Raw genomic sequence first — 14,853 nt, 5'->3', positions numbered from 1 at the left:
ACTCAAAGGAGGAACAAGCTCCAGCCAGAGACAGCAAGAACATCTAACACCAGACATTACCAGATGGCAAAAGGCAAACGCTAGAATCTTACCAACAGAAACCAAGACAGCTCACCATTATCAGAAACCAGTTATCCTACCAGAGTAAGTACTAGATACCCCAATACACTGGAAAAGCAAAACTCGGATTTAAAATGCAAGGGCATTTAACATTCGTTAAAGAAACTTTAGTAAAGCTCAAAGCACACATTGCACTGCACACAACAAGAGTAGGAGATTTCAACACCCCACTCTCATCAATGGACAGATCCTGGAAACAGAAACTAAACAGAGACACATTGAAACTAACAGAAGTTATGAACCAAATGAATTTAACTCTGTAGAACATTTTATCCTAAAACAAAAGAATATATCTTCTTCTCAGCACCTCATGGTAACTTCTCCAAAATTGACCATATAATTGGTCACAAAACAGGCCTCAAAAGATACAAAAATATTGAAATTATCCCATGCATCTTATCAGATCACCATGGACTAAGGCTGATCTGCAATAATAACATAAATAATAGAAAGCTAACATACACATGGAAGTTGAACAACACTCTACTCAATGATAACTTGGTCAAGGAAGAAATAAAGAACAAAATTAAAGACTTTTTAGTGTTTAATGAAAATGAAGCCACAACATACCCAAAATTATGGGACACAATGAAAGGAGTGGTCAGAGTAAAATGCACAGCTCTGAGTGCCTCCAAAAAAGAAACTAGAGAGAGCACACATTAGCAGCTTTACAGCACACCTAAAAGCTCTAGAACAAAAGGAAGCAAATTCACCTGAGAGGAGTAGACAGCAGGAAATAATCAAACTCAGGGCTGAAATCAACCAAGTGGAAACAAAAGGAACTATTCAAAGAATCAACCAAACCAGGAGCTGGTTCTTTGAGAAAATCAACATGATAAATAAATCCTTAGCCAGCTAGAGGGCACAGGGACAGTATACTAATTAACAACATCAGAAATGAAAAGGGAGACATAACAACAGAATCTGAGGAAATCCAAAAAATCACCAGATCCTACTACAAAAGGCTATACTCAACAAAACTGGAAAACATGGATGAAATGGACAAATTTCTAGACAGATACCAGGTATCAAAATTAAATCAGGAACAGATTAGAGATGTAAACAGTCCATATCCCCTAAAGAAATAGAAACAGTCACTAATAGTCTCCCAATCAAAATAAAAATCCCAGGACCAGGTGGGTTTAGTGCAGTGTTCTATCAGACCTTCAAAGAAGACCGAATACCAATAATCCTCACACTATTCTACAAAGTAAAAGCACAACTAAAAATAATAAAAGCAATATACAGCAAACCAGTAGCCAATATTAAACTAAATGTAGAGAAACTTGAAGTAATCCTAAAATAATGGACCAGACAAGGCTGCCACTCTCTCCCTACCTTTTCAATATAGTTCATGAAGTCCTAGCCAGAGCAATTAGACAAATAGTGAGTGAGAGAGAGAGATCAAAGGGATACAAATTGAAAAGGAAGAAGTCAAAATATTACTATTTGCAGATGATATGATAGTATACATAAGTGACTTCAAAAATTCCACCAGAGAACTCCTAAACCTGTTAAACCACTTCAGTGAAGTAGCTGGATATAACATTAACTCAAACAAGTCAATGGCCTTTCTCTACACAAAGGACAAACAGGCTGAGAAAGAAATTAGGGCAACAACAATGTGGTACATTTACACAATGCAGTACTACTCAGCTATTAAAAAACAATGAATTTATGAAATTTTTAAACAAATGCATACATCTGGAGGATATCATCCTGAGTGAGGTAACCAAATCACAAAAGATCACACATGATATGCACTTAATGATAAGTGGATATTAGCCCAGAAGCTCAGAATACCCAAGATACAATTCACAAAATACATGAAACCTAAGAGGTAGATAGACCAAAGTGTAGATACTTTGGTATTTCTTAGAAGGGGGAACAAAATATTCATGGAAGGAATTACAGAGACAAAGTGTGGAGCAGAGACTGAAGGAATGACCATCCAGAGACTGCCCCACCTCGGGATCAATCCCATAAACAATCACCACAACCAGACACTATTGTAGATGCCAACATGAGCTTGCTGACGGGAGCCTGATATAGCTGTCTCCTGAGAGGCTCTGCCAGTGCCTGACAAATACAGAAGTGGATGCTCACAGCCATCCATTGGAAAGAGCACAGGGTCCCCAATGAAAGAGCTAGAGAAAAGACCCAAGGAGCTGAAGGGGTTTGCAGCCTCATAGAAGGAACAACAATATGAACTGACCGGTATCTACAGAGCTCCCTGGGATTAAACCACCAACCAAAGAAAACTCATGGTGGGACTCATGCTCTAGCAGCATATGTAGCAGATGATGCCCTAGTCGGTCATCAATGGGAGGAGAGGCCCTTGGTCCTGTGAAAGTTAAATGCTCCAGTATAGGGGACGGCCAGGGCCAGGAAGTATGATTGGGTGGGTTGGGGAGCAGGGGGAGGGGGGAAGGAGTAATGGGTTTTCAGAGGGGAAACTAGGAAAGGGGATAACATTTGAAATGCAAATAAAGAAAATATATAATAAAAAATAAAAATGAAAAAATGACATAAAGTCACAGATTAACCTAACACAATAGCGGGTGACTTCAATACACATGTCCTACCAACAGACAGAGAGCCCATGCCAAAACAACAACAATAATAATAAAAGGAAAACAGAAAAAAAAAGTCTATTACATAGGCATGGTGGTACACACTTGTAATCTCATCTCATCACTGGGTAGGTGTAAGCAAGCAGATGAAAAGTTCAAAGGCAATTTCAGGTACAAAGTAAGTTTTAAGACAATCTGAGCTATATGAGACCTTATCTCGAAAATATGTGCATCAATTGGAAATATTATGTCTATAATACTCATACAGTGTGCTCTTGAATAATTTTAATGTGGCTTAAATGCATATAGGTGGGCTTGGTGGTTCACACCTATAACTCCAGAACTACAGAGGTTGAGGGAGAATGGCTGTGAGTAGGGTTGAGGCTGACTCAAGCTACAGTAAGACTTTGTCTCACAAAACAAAATCAAAACACATACAACAGAGTTGATAAGAGAAATGAAGGAGCAAGCAGATGAAACTCTAAAAAAGTCAAACGGCACCAAGGCTGCGTGTCTAGCTGAGTAACACACACACAGGTAGCATGCTTAAGGCCCTAGGCTTGACGCTCAGCAACAAAACCACACAGAAACACAAATTCCAACAGGTTATTTGAGTAGATAAAGGCTTCCTGCACACCATGTAGCTGATGAGGACTCTGAACTTTTGGTTGTCTTAACTCTTTAACTCCCACGAGTTGAGATGACAGGTATGAGTCACTATGCCCAACGAAATATTTGATTTCTTTTAATAAGCCACGTCTTTCTCTTTCCATAGCATGGTAGTTTTTAAACATTCATTTATTTATTATGTGTATGTGCCACACACATGCATGCTTATGCCATGGCCAGCATATGTAGGTTGGGGGACACCCTACAGATGTCATTCCTCTCCTTCTGCTGTGTGGGTCCAAGGGATCAAACTCAGTTCCCTGGGCTTAGTGATAACTGCCCTTAACACACTGAACAATCTTGCCCAGCACAAAGAGCCATTTCTGATTTTAAAATGTTCTTACACTATTAGGAATAGTTTATTTTTAATCACAACAAAGACAAATCTTTTGAAAAACTATTTATTCATTTTTAGAATGTGTGTGTGTGTGTTTGTTTGGCCTGTATGTATATATGTATATCATGAGTTTGTAGCACCCACAGAGGTCAGATATGGGCATTGGGTCCATTTATAGTGATTTAACCTTCATTCCACTGTAATATCCAATTGCTACATTAATTTACCAGTTAGAAATTTCAAACTATATTTAGTTAGAATGAATATAACAATTATGATATATCATAACTTTAAAATTTTAAGTGTTTTAAAATGACTATGGTATCAAATGACCATAATTCCAGTACTTGGGAGGTAGAGGCCAGGGGTCCTAAGGAATGGGAGGTCATTTGTGGCTATATGATGAGTTTGAAGTTGACCTGGGCTTCACTAGACCCTGCCTCAAGTTCTTAACTATCTGTGCCAGTGCTTTAGAGTACTGACTTCTCTTCAAGAGGACCCAGGTTCATTCCCAGCATCTACATGGATGCTCACAAACATCAAATTGAAAACCTTTTCTCAACCCATAGATTATTTTTCCAACCCTAAGTATGTGGTACCCACCCTTATTGCAAATTACTGTGTAACAATCACTTCACTATTCTCTCTTCCAGCCCTTTCAACAAAGAGGGAAAAATGTAACCCTTTTGGCTCAGTGAGGAGAGAGGCAAACAAGGTAAATAGCTGATTGAAGGTTATCATGTATATAGCGTTTTGAAAGTCCAATTAAACCCATACAATAATAAATAGCATCGAATTAAACAAGTGGAAAGAGCTGGGTGTGGTGGCAAACGCCTTTAATCCCAGCACTTGGGAGGCAGAGGCAGGCGGATTTCTGAGTTCGAGGCCAGCCTGGTCTACAAAGTGAGTTCCAGGACAACCAGGGCTATACAGAGAAACCCTGTCTCAAAAAAAAAAAAAAAAAAAACAAAACAAAAAAACAAAAAAACAAGTGGAAAGGGTAGGCAAGGGAAAAACACCTCTTTTCAATAAGAAAGAGAACCATGTGGTACATACCTTTGATTTCAGCACTCGGGAGACAGAGGGAGGAATATTAGATGTTTAGCCTTCACACCAGCTATGCAGTGAGCTTAAACAAGTCTAAGCCTAGGCTCGAACAGGGGGTGGGGGAGAGGGAAATTGAGACAGAGATGGACAGAAAGAGGAGAAAGAGTGGAGCACATAGAACAAGGGCTAATAATATTTGCTAGTTTTGTGACACTAGTCAAATATTTAGTTGAATAGAGTTTTGATTTCCCTATTTCTAAAGAGGGGATAATAAATGTGTATGATACAGGGCTTTTGTGACTACCCTCAATAATCCATGTGAATATGTATCTTAGGCCCTAGCATCTAGTAGGTACTGTTGATCTGTACTCTATAAAGACGTTGAAATTATGAAATGAATTATAATCAACAAAAGTTTTATAGAACTTTTATAAAGAAAGAACTATCACTGTGCGGCCGGGGGTGTAGTTCAGTTTCTAGAGTGCTTGTCAAGTACACACAAGGATCTAAGTTTGATGCCCAGTACTTCATAAATTGGGCACAGTGGTACTTGATTATAATATCAGCATTCAGGGGGCTGAAGCGGTGAATCTCTATGGGTTCAAGGCAAACCTGGTTGATATACCGAGTTTTAGGCTATCCAGGCTACAGAGTGAGATCCTGTCTGAAAAAAAAAATCAAAAGAGATAAAGGGGAAGGGAAACAAGACAAAATGTTTCTAAAGTTCCTTTAAGAAAAAGAAGTTGCCATGACAAAGTGCCTGAGTTAAACAACTCAACTCTTGTATTTTGGTTCAAAGTTTAAATAGGTTTAAGTCCACAGTTAGCTGACTCCACTGCTTTTAGCTCTTTGACAAGGTAGAAACATTACAGTAGAAGGGTAATAAAGAGTTTAACTACATATGTCACCCAGTCTTGAAACAGGAGACAAGAGTGTCCAGTTAGAAGATATGCCTGTGAAAGGTGTACCCCAGTGACCAACTTCCTCCAACAAGGCCTCACCTCCTACTAGCACATTACCTATGAATTCATACAAATGCATCAATTCATTGATAAGACATCAGTGCCCTCTTGATCTGATCCTGTCTTAATAACTCAAAATGCTGGAAAACCAAGCCTTTACTATAGGAGACGTGTTCAAATAATAATGAGATGACAGCCAATGAAAAGCAGAAACACTGGTGTATGTGAAATTGAGTGTTCTCAGATGATAAAATGTAATGTAATCTAAAACAATGAAATCACCATAGGATTGGGACTAGATAGTGTTGCTCGATTTTCATTGTCAACTTGCCACAATCTGGAATCACCTAAGAATGGCGGGAGGCTCAGTGAGGAATTGCCTATGCTGTGTGCCCAGCACAGAATTGGTTTTTGTTTGTTTTTTCAAGACAGGGTTTCTCTGTATAGCCCTGGCTGTCCTGGAACTCACTCTGTAGACCAGGTTGGCCTTGAACTCAGAACTCTGTCTTCCCAGTGCTGGGATTAAAGGCGTGGCCTTCCCACTGCTGGGATTAAAGACATGTGCCACCACTGCCCAGCTACAGAATTGTTTTAAAAAGAAAGAAAAGTAAATTTTATTAATGAAGACAAGAGGAGGAGAAAAACCAAATGAAGAATATTAAGTCAAAACAATTGTAATATGTACAAAAGGTGACATTTTCTATAATTATTAAGATGCTTAATAAGTTTTATATGTGTGATGACCATATCCATGGCTCAGCACATGATAACTAAGCCACTAAAATATATCCCAACCCCTTACTGTTTCCTTTGTGAGTAACAATTTGACAATCCATGCGGGAATGAAGGAGAAAGTGCAAGCCAATATTAAAAGAGAAAATAATCAGAATACTATTTGGTTTTGAAATATTCAATTATGGCTCAACGAGGAAAAAATGTTAAGAACATACTGCAATCATAATTAAATTTATTAACCAAACACTGTTTTAATTAATTTTTAAGAAAATCTGATTTTATTAGTTTATCTTTATTCAAAGCACCACATATTTTTAAGACCCCACTTGAGACATAATTTACATACCATAAAGATCACTGTTTGAGTAATAAATCCATGGCCTTTTGCAAGGTAGTGAAGTATTTTAGGCATGAAGCTCCAGTTCCAGCTCTAGTTCACTGTTGTAAAATGTGAATTTAGGGCCAACATGGTGATTTAGGAAATGGGCAAAAAGGCTTGTCATGGAAGCCAGGTGAACTGACTTTGATCCCTGGAACCCATGTAAAGGTGAAAGGCAAGAACTGACTCCACAAAGCTATACGGTGACCTCCACACATGGATCCCAGCATCCATGCCCATACAAGGCATCCCCATGCACTAAGAAAAACGTGCTCCCTTAGATGGTTCTTTATCTATTTACAAACAAGTGCAAGCATTATCAGATGTAGCTGTAGAGCACATTAGAAACACTTCCCCCACCCCAAATAATTATAATATATGCAAGCACCTACTCTTGCTCCATGTCATTAGACCAATGGAAGCAGTAATCTTTGTAGCTTGATAGTTCTACCTGTTCCTCACATTTCACATAATCATACTATATTTGCTCTCTTTTCTGATTAATTTCTTTCATTCAACACATTTTCAAGGTCCATCCAGGAGACAGACAGATATAGATAGATCGATAGATAGATAGGTAGATAGATAGATAGATAGGGCATATGTCATTACTTCATTCCTTTTTATGTTAGAATACTCAATTCCATAGGTATAAAATATCTATTTTAATTTATTCATAAGTTGTTTCTGTTATGAAAAGTAGTATTAGAAATAACGCTGCTGTGAACTTCTTTTTTGTTTTAGACAAGATCTCAGGAAACCCAATCAAGCCTTGACTTCTCTCAGTAGAAGCTAGCTTTGAAATGATTCTCTTGCTTCCCCAATCTAAATGCTGAGATTAGTAGCACTTGCCACTGCAACAGCTTCTGTTGTTTGTTTTGGATGCTATGAATTTTGGTGGACAACTTTTATTGTACATATTTTTTTCCATTCTTTTAGGTATATGGCGACAGTTTTAGTTTTTGAGGAACTACCAAACTGTTTCCACAGCTCAGTGTAAGACTACTGGTAGAAGGAAGGTACTGTTATCTTATGGTTTCAACTTGCCTTTTTGTAATATGTAATACGTAATATGTAATATGTCTGTGTTTTATGTATATATTCTGCTAAGTAGATTCTTATTGCATATAGCTTACAACTATTTTCTTCCTTTCATTGGGCTATCTTTTTTGTTGTTGACTTTTCAGACAGGATTTCACTGTGTAGCACTGGTGGTCCTGGAAGTTGATCTGTAGACTAGGGTGGCCTCAAACTCAGATTTACCTGCCTCTGCCTCCTGAGTGCTGGGATTAAAGGCGTGCACCACTACTTCCTTCCTCCCTTCCTCCCTCCCTCCCTCCCTCCCTCCCTCCCTCCCCTTGAATCTCTCTCCTTCTTTTATGTAGGGTCTTTGTAGCCATAGTCAGCCTGAACTTGATCTGTACATCAGACTGACCTCAAATTTACAGAGACTTGTCTGCCTTGGCCTCCAGAGTGCTGGGATTAAAAGCATGCGCCTCTTTTCTTTTTTCTTCTCTTCTCTTCTCTACACCCCTCCCCACTTTTACAAAGAGTGGAAGGATTTATTTTGCCTCATGATTTTAGAGTGTTCTTTTTGATTAGCAGTATAAACCTGCTTGATTAATGGCCATGATTTTCTTAATATTGTTTGATGTCCATAACTGTTTCCCTCTGACAAAGGTTAATGTATCTACTTTTGCTAGTGTGTTGCTGGTGTCATAACAAAGAAACATTTGTCTAAATAAGGTAAAAAAACGCTGGCATTTACCTTTTCTTCAAAAATTGTATCATTTTAACCTTTAGGGATCCGGAAAAATGAGTTAATTTCTGTATGTATTATTGCATTATAGTAGTCTAAACTAATTTTTTTCTTGTGAATATCAATTTGTCCCAGCACTTGTTGAAAGGGTATTTTCTTTCTTACTTTGTATTCTCTAGGTACTGATGTCAACAATGGACAACAAAGCTGCAGGCTTATTTCTGAATTCTCAATTCTGTTCCATTGATGCGTATGACTTTTTTTTTTAATGTCAGTAACAGACTCCTCCTGATGATTGCTTTTAGTTAGTAAGGCTTGAGCATGGGAAGTGTGAACCATCCTAATTTATCCTTCTTTCCAAGATGCTCTGGCTATTCTGGGCTCCTTGTATGAATCATGCAGTTTCTGCCAAAATTCCTGCTGGGATTTGGCTACATATTTTATGCGATGTAGATCAGTTTTTACTATTATGTCTTCCAAACCATGGACATGGAATGGCTTTTTATTTCTTTAAGTGTACTTGAATTTCATTCAATACTGCTTTACAATTTTCTTTCTCTCTCTTTTTAATTTTTAAAATTTACAATTTTATTTTTAATTCTTTTTGGGACAGGGTTTCTCTGTGTAGCCCTGACTGTCATGGGAACTCACTCTGTAGACCAGGCTGGCCTTGAACTCACAGTGCTCCTCCTCCTGCCTTTGCCTCCTGTGTACTGGGGTTAAAGGCGTGCACCACCCCCAGCTGTTTTACAGTTTTCAGCGCATTAGTACGACTTTTATTTTGTAAAACATATTCCTAAGTATTTTACTCTTTCTGATGATACTGCAAATTATAATAGTTTTTATTTCAAAATCTTTACTGTTTGGCTACAGACCCGTAAGTACTATCTTGGTCCGGTTTCATGCATTGCTCTGCTCACTCATTTGCTCTGATAAGTTTTCCATGACTTCCTTAAGATTTTTGCTATCGAAGTCCATGAATTTTAAAGGAAGAGATACTTTTCCACTCCACACCAGATTTGGTTTCTGCTTTTTCTTAACTATTTAAACCTGGAAGACCTCTGCAAAGATGATGAACAGAACTAGTGAGAGAAGGGCTGCAGATGTAGCTCAGCTGGTTGAGTGCTTGCCTAGGTTTTCACAAGACTCTTGCTTTTACCCCCAGGCCCCTCAGCCCCATATAAAGCAGGTATGCTGGTACATGCTACTAGTCACAGCCCTTGGGAAGTGGAGACAGGAGGATAAGAAGGCCTAAGTCACTCTGGGCTGCACAGGGAGTTTGAGGCCAGTCTGACCTCCATGAAACCCTGTCTGAAAGAAAGAAAAGAAATTCTACCTTAAATGGGATCTCCTGATTATAAGAGGGTAGCCTTCAGTTTTTCACAATTAACTATTATATCAGCTACACCTGTGAGTAGCTTGATGCAATCCCAGCTGTAAACTAGTTTGTTGGGTGTGTTGATTAGGAATGGTGCTGAATTTGGCAAATCATTTTGTGTTGATGTGTTTTCTGTTTCTGTAAAAAAATGTATGAGACAAAACAATTCAAAGAATGGGTTTACCTTGGCTCAGGCTTTGAGAGGTTTTAGTACATGGTTGCTTAGTTTCATGGATATGAACCCCTGGTAGCCCTGAAATGAAGGTTAGAGTGTATGACAGAGGAAATTTTTCACCTTAACAAGACTAGGAAGTAGAGATAGTGGAAGGGAGCGCCTTGAGTTCTAATATCTTCTTCAAGATCATACCCTCTTTGGCCTTCTTCTACAAGGCCCTGCATTTTATTTGTTTGTTTTTGTACATAGTTGCTGCATAAAACAGTAGCTTTCATTACAAGATGAATATCACATAATTTAGTTGTAATCTTTGCTTTCCTTATCCTTTTGCCCACAGTCCCACTTCTACTTTCATGCCATATGTATACACATATCTACATGCATGCTTATGTGTGTAATCTAGAGTCTTCACATGAGGGAACATTTGTATCTCTGTGTCTGGCACATTTTGCTTAGCAGGACGTTTTCTTTCTCTAGTTACATTTGTTTCCTTGAATGGAATTTTGTTCTTCTTTGGGGATAATACTCTATTGTTAAAAGAAGCAGAACCCTTAAATCTATTTACTATGGCTAGTTAGACTGCTTGCTGTGTAAAATTCTTGCTATACAAGCCTCACCTGAGTTTGATTCTATTTTTAAGACAAGGTTTCTCTGGGTAGCCCTTGCTGTCCTGGAACTCACTATGTAGACTAGATTGGGCTTAAACTCAGAGATCCACCTGCCTCTTCCTCCTGAGTGCTGGGATTAAAGGTGTGAGCCACCACTGTTCCACCTGAGTGTGATGCTTGGGCTCTATAAGGTGGAAGGAGAGAGCCTACACTGTAAAATTGTCCTCTGGCCTCTACATTTTAATAAATACAAATAAAAAAATGTAATGCATAAGAATGAATCCCATAGCTGGGCCTGTTGGTGCAAGCTTCTTCTTCTTCTTCTTCTTTTTTATTAGGTATTTTCCTCAATTACATTTCCAATGCTATCCCAAAAGTCCCCCATACCTCCCCCCCCACTCCCCTACCCACCCATTCCCACTTTTTGGCCCTGGCGTTCCCCTGTGCTGGGGCATATAAAGTTTGCGTGTCCAATGGGCCTCTCTTTCCAGTGATGGCCAACTAGGCCATCTTTTGATACATATGCAGCTAGAGTCAAGAGCTCTGGGGTACTGGTTAGTTCATAATGTTGTTGTGGTGCAAGCTTCTAATCTCAGCTTCTATAGAGGCAGAAGACTGAAATTCCAAAGCTTGCCCAGGTGTGGCAATACATGCCTGTCTGTTCAGCACTTAGCAAAAGGAGGAAGAAAACAGTAGAAGTTCAAGGTCACCTTCGGGTATATAGTGGGTTCAGGCTAGCCTGAGATACTTGAGACCCTTTTTGAAACAAACAAACAAAAATCCCTGATATTTCAAGGCCTGCCTGAGCAACTAACAAAAATATAAACAAAACAAAAAACAGAGATGTAGATCAATAGAAGAGCACTTGCCTAGTATTTGGAGGAACTTGGATTTAGATTTAACTCCCAGTGCTGAAGCAGAATGAGGTAGGAGAAAGAAAAGAGAACAAAATGTGTTCTTTTTCAAGAAATCAGTGTTCTTTTTGCTATCATACTTTGGACAGAAAAGATACTGAAAAAGATACTGCTATGATGGGTGGTAAATACTTTGTTACTACAAGACATGGAATTTGTATGTCAAAGTGAAAATGCCTGTAATTCTAGTACTCAGAAGGTAGAAGCAAAGTGATTGAATGTTTGACCTTAGCTACACAACAAGACTTTGTTTCAACATATAAAAACAAACCCCCAAAACCCAAAACTATGTATCCCTGGATAAGATCATAGCTTCTATGTTGGAATTGGTTTTAGGCATCCACTGGACAGGCTGGCATGTACTCTAATGGATAAGGGGCAGAACTGCTATGCTCTCTAAATTCTGTTCCTTTCCAGCTGGAAAAACAAACAAACTTCCTTTAGTCTTTCTTGTAATATGGCTATGCTATCAACAAATTGTTCCATTTGTTATTTATTGGGGAAACATCTGTGGCTCACCTTTGTTTTTAAAGTTAGCTTTAGTAAACATAGGGTTCTTGTGTGGTGCCTTCCTTCTTGTGTTACAATGATTATGCTATCCGATTGCCTCTGGCCTCCATTGTTTTTAATAAGAAGTCTCAGGTTTTTGTGTTTTTTTTTTTTTTGTTTGTTTGTTTTTTTTTTGTTTTTTGTTTTTTGTTTTTTTCGATTTTCAATAGGTTAGTGGGCACTACTAAATGTTTATATTTGTAGCTCACTGAGCTTCCTGTGTGGATGTTTACTTTTAAACAAAGGCTTCCAACATTGTTACAATGTATCTTCAAACTATTTCCTCTCACTCTTCTTCCTAACACTTTCATTATATGTATGTGTATATGGTGTTGAATTTAATAATGCTGCCTATTTTTCTGCTGAGAGTGCCCTTCCACTTTTTTCTCATTTGTTTTCATTACTACTTTTGTTTAGTTTCAGGAGTTCATAATCTCTATTAGTTGTCAACCTTCCTAATGCTGTGACCTTTAATATGCTGCCTGATGTTGTGGTGACTCCCAACCATAACATTATTTTGCTGCTACATAACGATAATTTTGCTACTGTTACAGGTTCTAATGTAAATACCTGATGCATAGGATATCTGATATGTGACCCTTTCCAAAGGGGTCATAACCCACAGGTGGAGAACCACTGCTTTAGATCAATATTAATATTAATATTCTGCTTTCCTTGTTCAAATTTAGGATTGTCTCTTTAGATGGCTTTTAAATTTGAGAAATTATCTTCCATTCTAACCAAGAAGTTTACCAACTGAGCCATATCCTTGGTTCATGCAATGTGATTTTAATTATGTTGACAGTTTATTTCCTTTGTATATGTACTCCTACCAGCACAATACCATTGCACATGTGTTGAAGTCAGAGGCCAACTTTACAGGAGTCAGTTCTCTCCTACTCTGTGGATCTGAGGATCCAACTCAGGCTGTCAAGTTTTGCTGTATATACTCTTAATCGTCCTGAAATATGACTTTTAAAAGGATAATATGTTCAATTCCTGGAACCCACATAAAAGGGGAAGGAGAGAACCAATTCCACAAAGTTGACCTCTGAAAGTCACGTGTACACACATCATGCACACACATCAATACATGCATATAATAATGGCAAATAAGATTTATTTAGCCAGGTAGTGGTGGCACATGCCTTTAATCCCAGTACTTAGGAGGCAGAGACAGGTGGATTTCTGAGTTTGAGGCTAGCCCGGTCTACAGAGTGAGTTCCAGGATAACCAGGCTATATAGAAAAACCCTGTCTTGAAACCCCCTCCCTCCAAAAAAGATTTATTTAAAAATAAAGATGAGCGAGGCAGTGGTGGCACATGCCTTTAATCCCAACCCTTGGGAGGCAGAGGCACACTTGGGAGGCAGAGGCAGGTAGATTTCTGAGTTCGAGGCCAGCCTGGTCTACAGAGTGAGTTCCAGGACAGCCAGGGCTACACCGAGAAACCCTGTCTTGAAAAAACAAAACAAACAAACAAACAAAAATAAAAATAAAGATGATAATAAAGTAAAGGATAGTTCAGTGAATTGTACCCCTCAGAAATATGTTCATGTTCTAACCACAATACCAGTGAATATCACCTTACTTGGAAATAAGGTCTTTGTAGATATAATTATGCCATTAAGATGAGATCATTCTAGATGTAAGGTAGACCTAAAATTTAATGACTCCTGTCCTCATAACAAAACACATTAAGTGGTAGTGTGCTTGCCCAAAATGTGGGAGACCCTGGGTGGGTCCCTAGAATCATGTATATACACAATATGCTAAGATTTGAAACAGGGCCCCACATGTACAAAGGTTATCTAAACATGGAGGAAGATAATGGAAGTATGCTGTCAACAAACCAAAGAATGCTAAGGATCCAGCAGAAGCTAGAAAAGGGAAAAAGGATTCTTTTACAGAGCATTTAGAGGGAGCACAAACTCTGCCAGTGGCTGATTTTACATTTCTAGCTTTCATGTGTAAAAAACCAACCCACTGCTTTCTTAAGCCCTCTGGATTAGAAGTTGTTATGGTAGCCCCAGGAAGCTAATGCAGCTACCAAGTAAACATTTTTATTAACATTTTTTACATTTATGAAGTGTGTTTGTGTGGGGGTGGGAAGTGCATGCCAGGGCAAGAGTGTGGAGGTCAGAGAACAACTCCAGAGAGTCAGTTCTCTCCTTCACCAGGTAGGTTCTGGGGACTGACCTCAGGTTGCTGGTTTGGTGGCAAGCATTTTTACCCACCAAGCCACTTGCTAAATATCTTATTCTTCTTTCCCTTCTTTCTTGTGATATTTTCATGTAGGCAGGTTGGTCTCAAAATCACTGTGTAAGCAAAGATGCCACAGAACTCTTAATTTTTCTGCCCTGAATTTTCCAGTGCTAGGATTATAAGAACATACCACAATGCCTAGCAACATTTCTTATTTTTCTACTTAAGTCCATTTTTTTTCCTATAATAGATGAAAATTTGCTTCCTTTACTAATCTAAATTTTGAAAAAAGTTAAAGAAAGACAGCAACATGGCTCAGTGGGTAAAGGTACTTGCTGCCAAGCTGACAATCTGGATTCTGTCCTGGGACCCACATAATGGAGGGAGAAAAGCAACTCTCAAATGCTGTCTTCTGACCTCCACATGTACACACACACACACACA

At 38.6% G+C, this 14,853-nt stretch overlaps 1 long non-coding RNA gene across 1 annotated transcript in view; it reads right to left on the bottom strand.

The window, feature by feature from the left end:
* The window catches only part of 2810403D21Rik (RIKEN cDNA 2810403D21 gene), a 52,419-nt gene that overhangs the window by 35,032 nt on the left and 2,534 nt on the right, over nt 1–14,853 (bottom strand). The gene's annotated exons all lie outside the window — the stretch shown is intronic.

The sequence above is a fragment of the Mus musculus genome, chromosome X (genome assembly GCF_000001635.26).
Source record: "Mus musculus strain C57BL/6J chromosome X, GRCm38.p6 C57BL/6J".
Taxonomy (NCBI): Eukaryota; Metazoa; Chordata; class Mammalia; order Rodentia; family Muridae; genus Mus; species Mus musculus.
The sequence above is the reverse complement of the archived record's forward strand: the minus strand, read 5'-3'. Positions and strand labels throughout refer to the sequence as shown.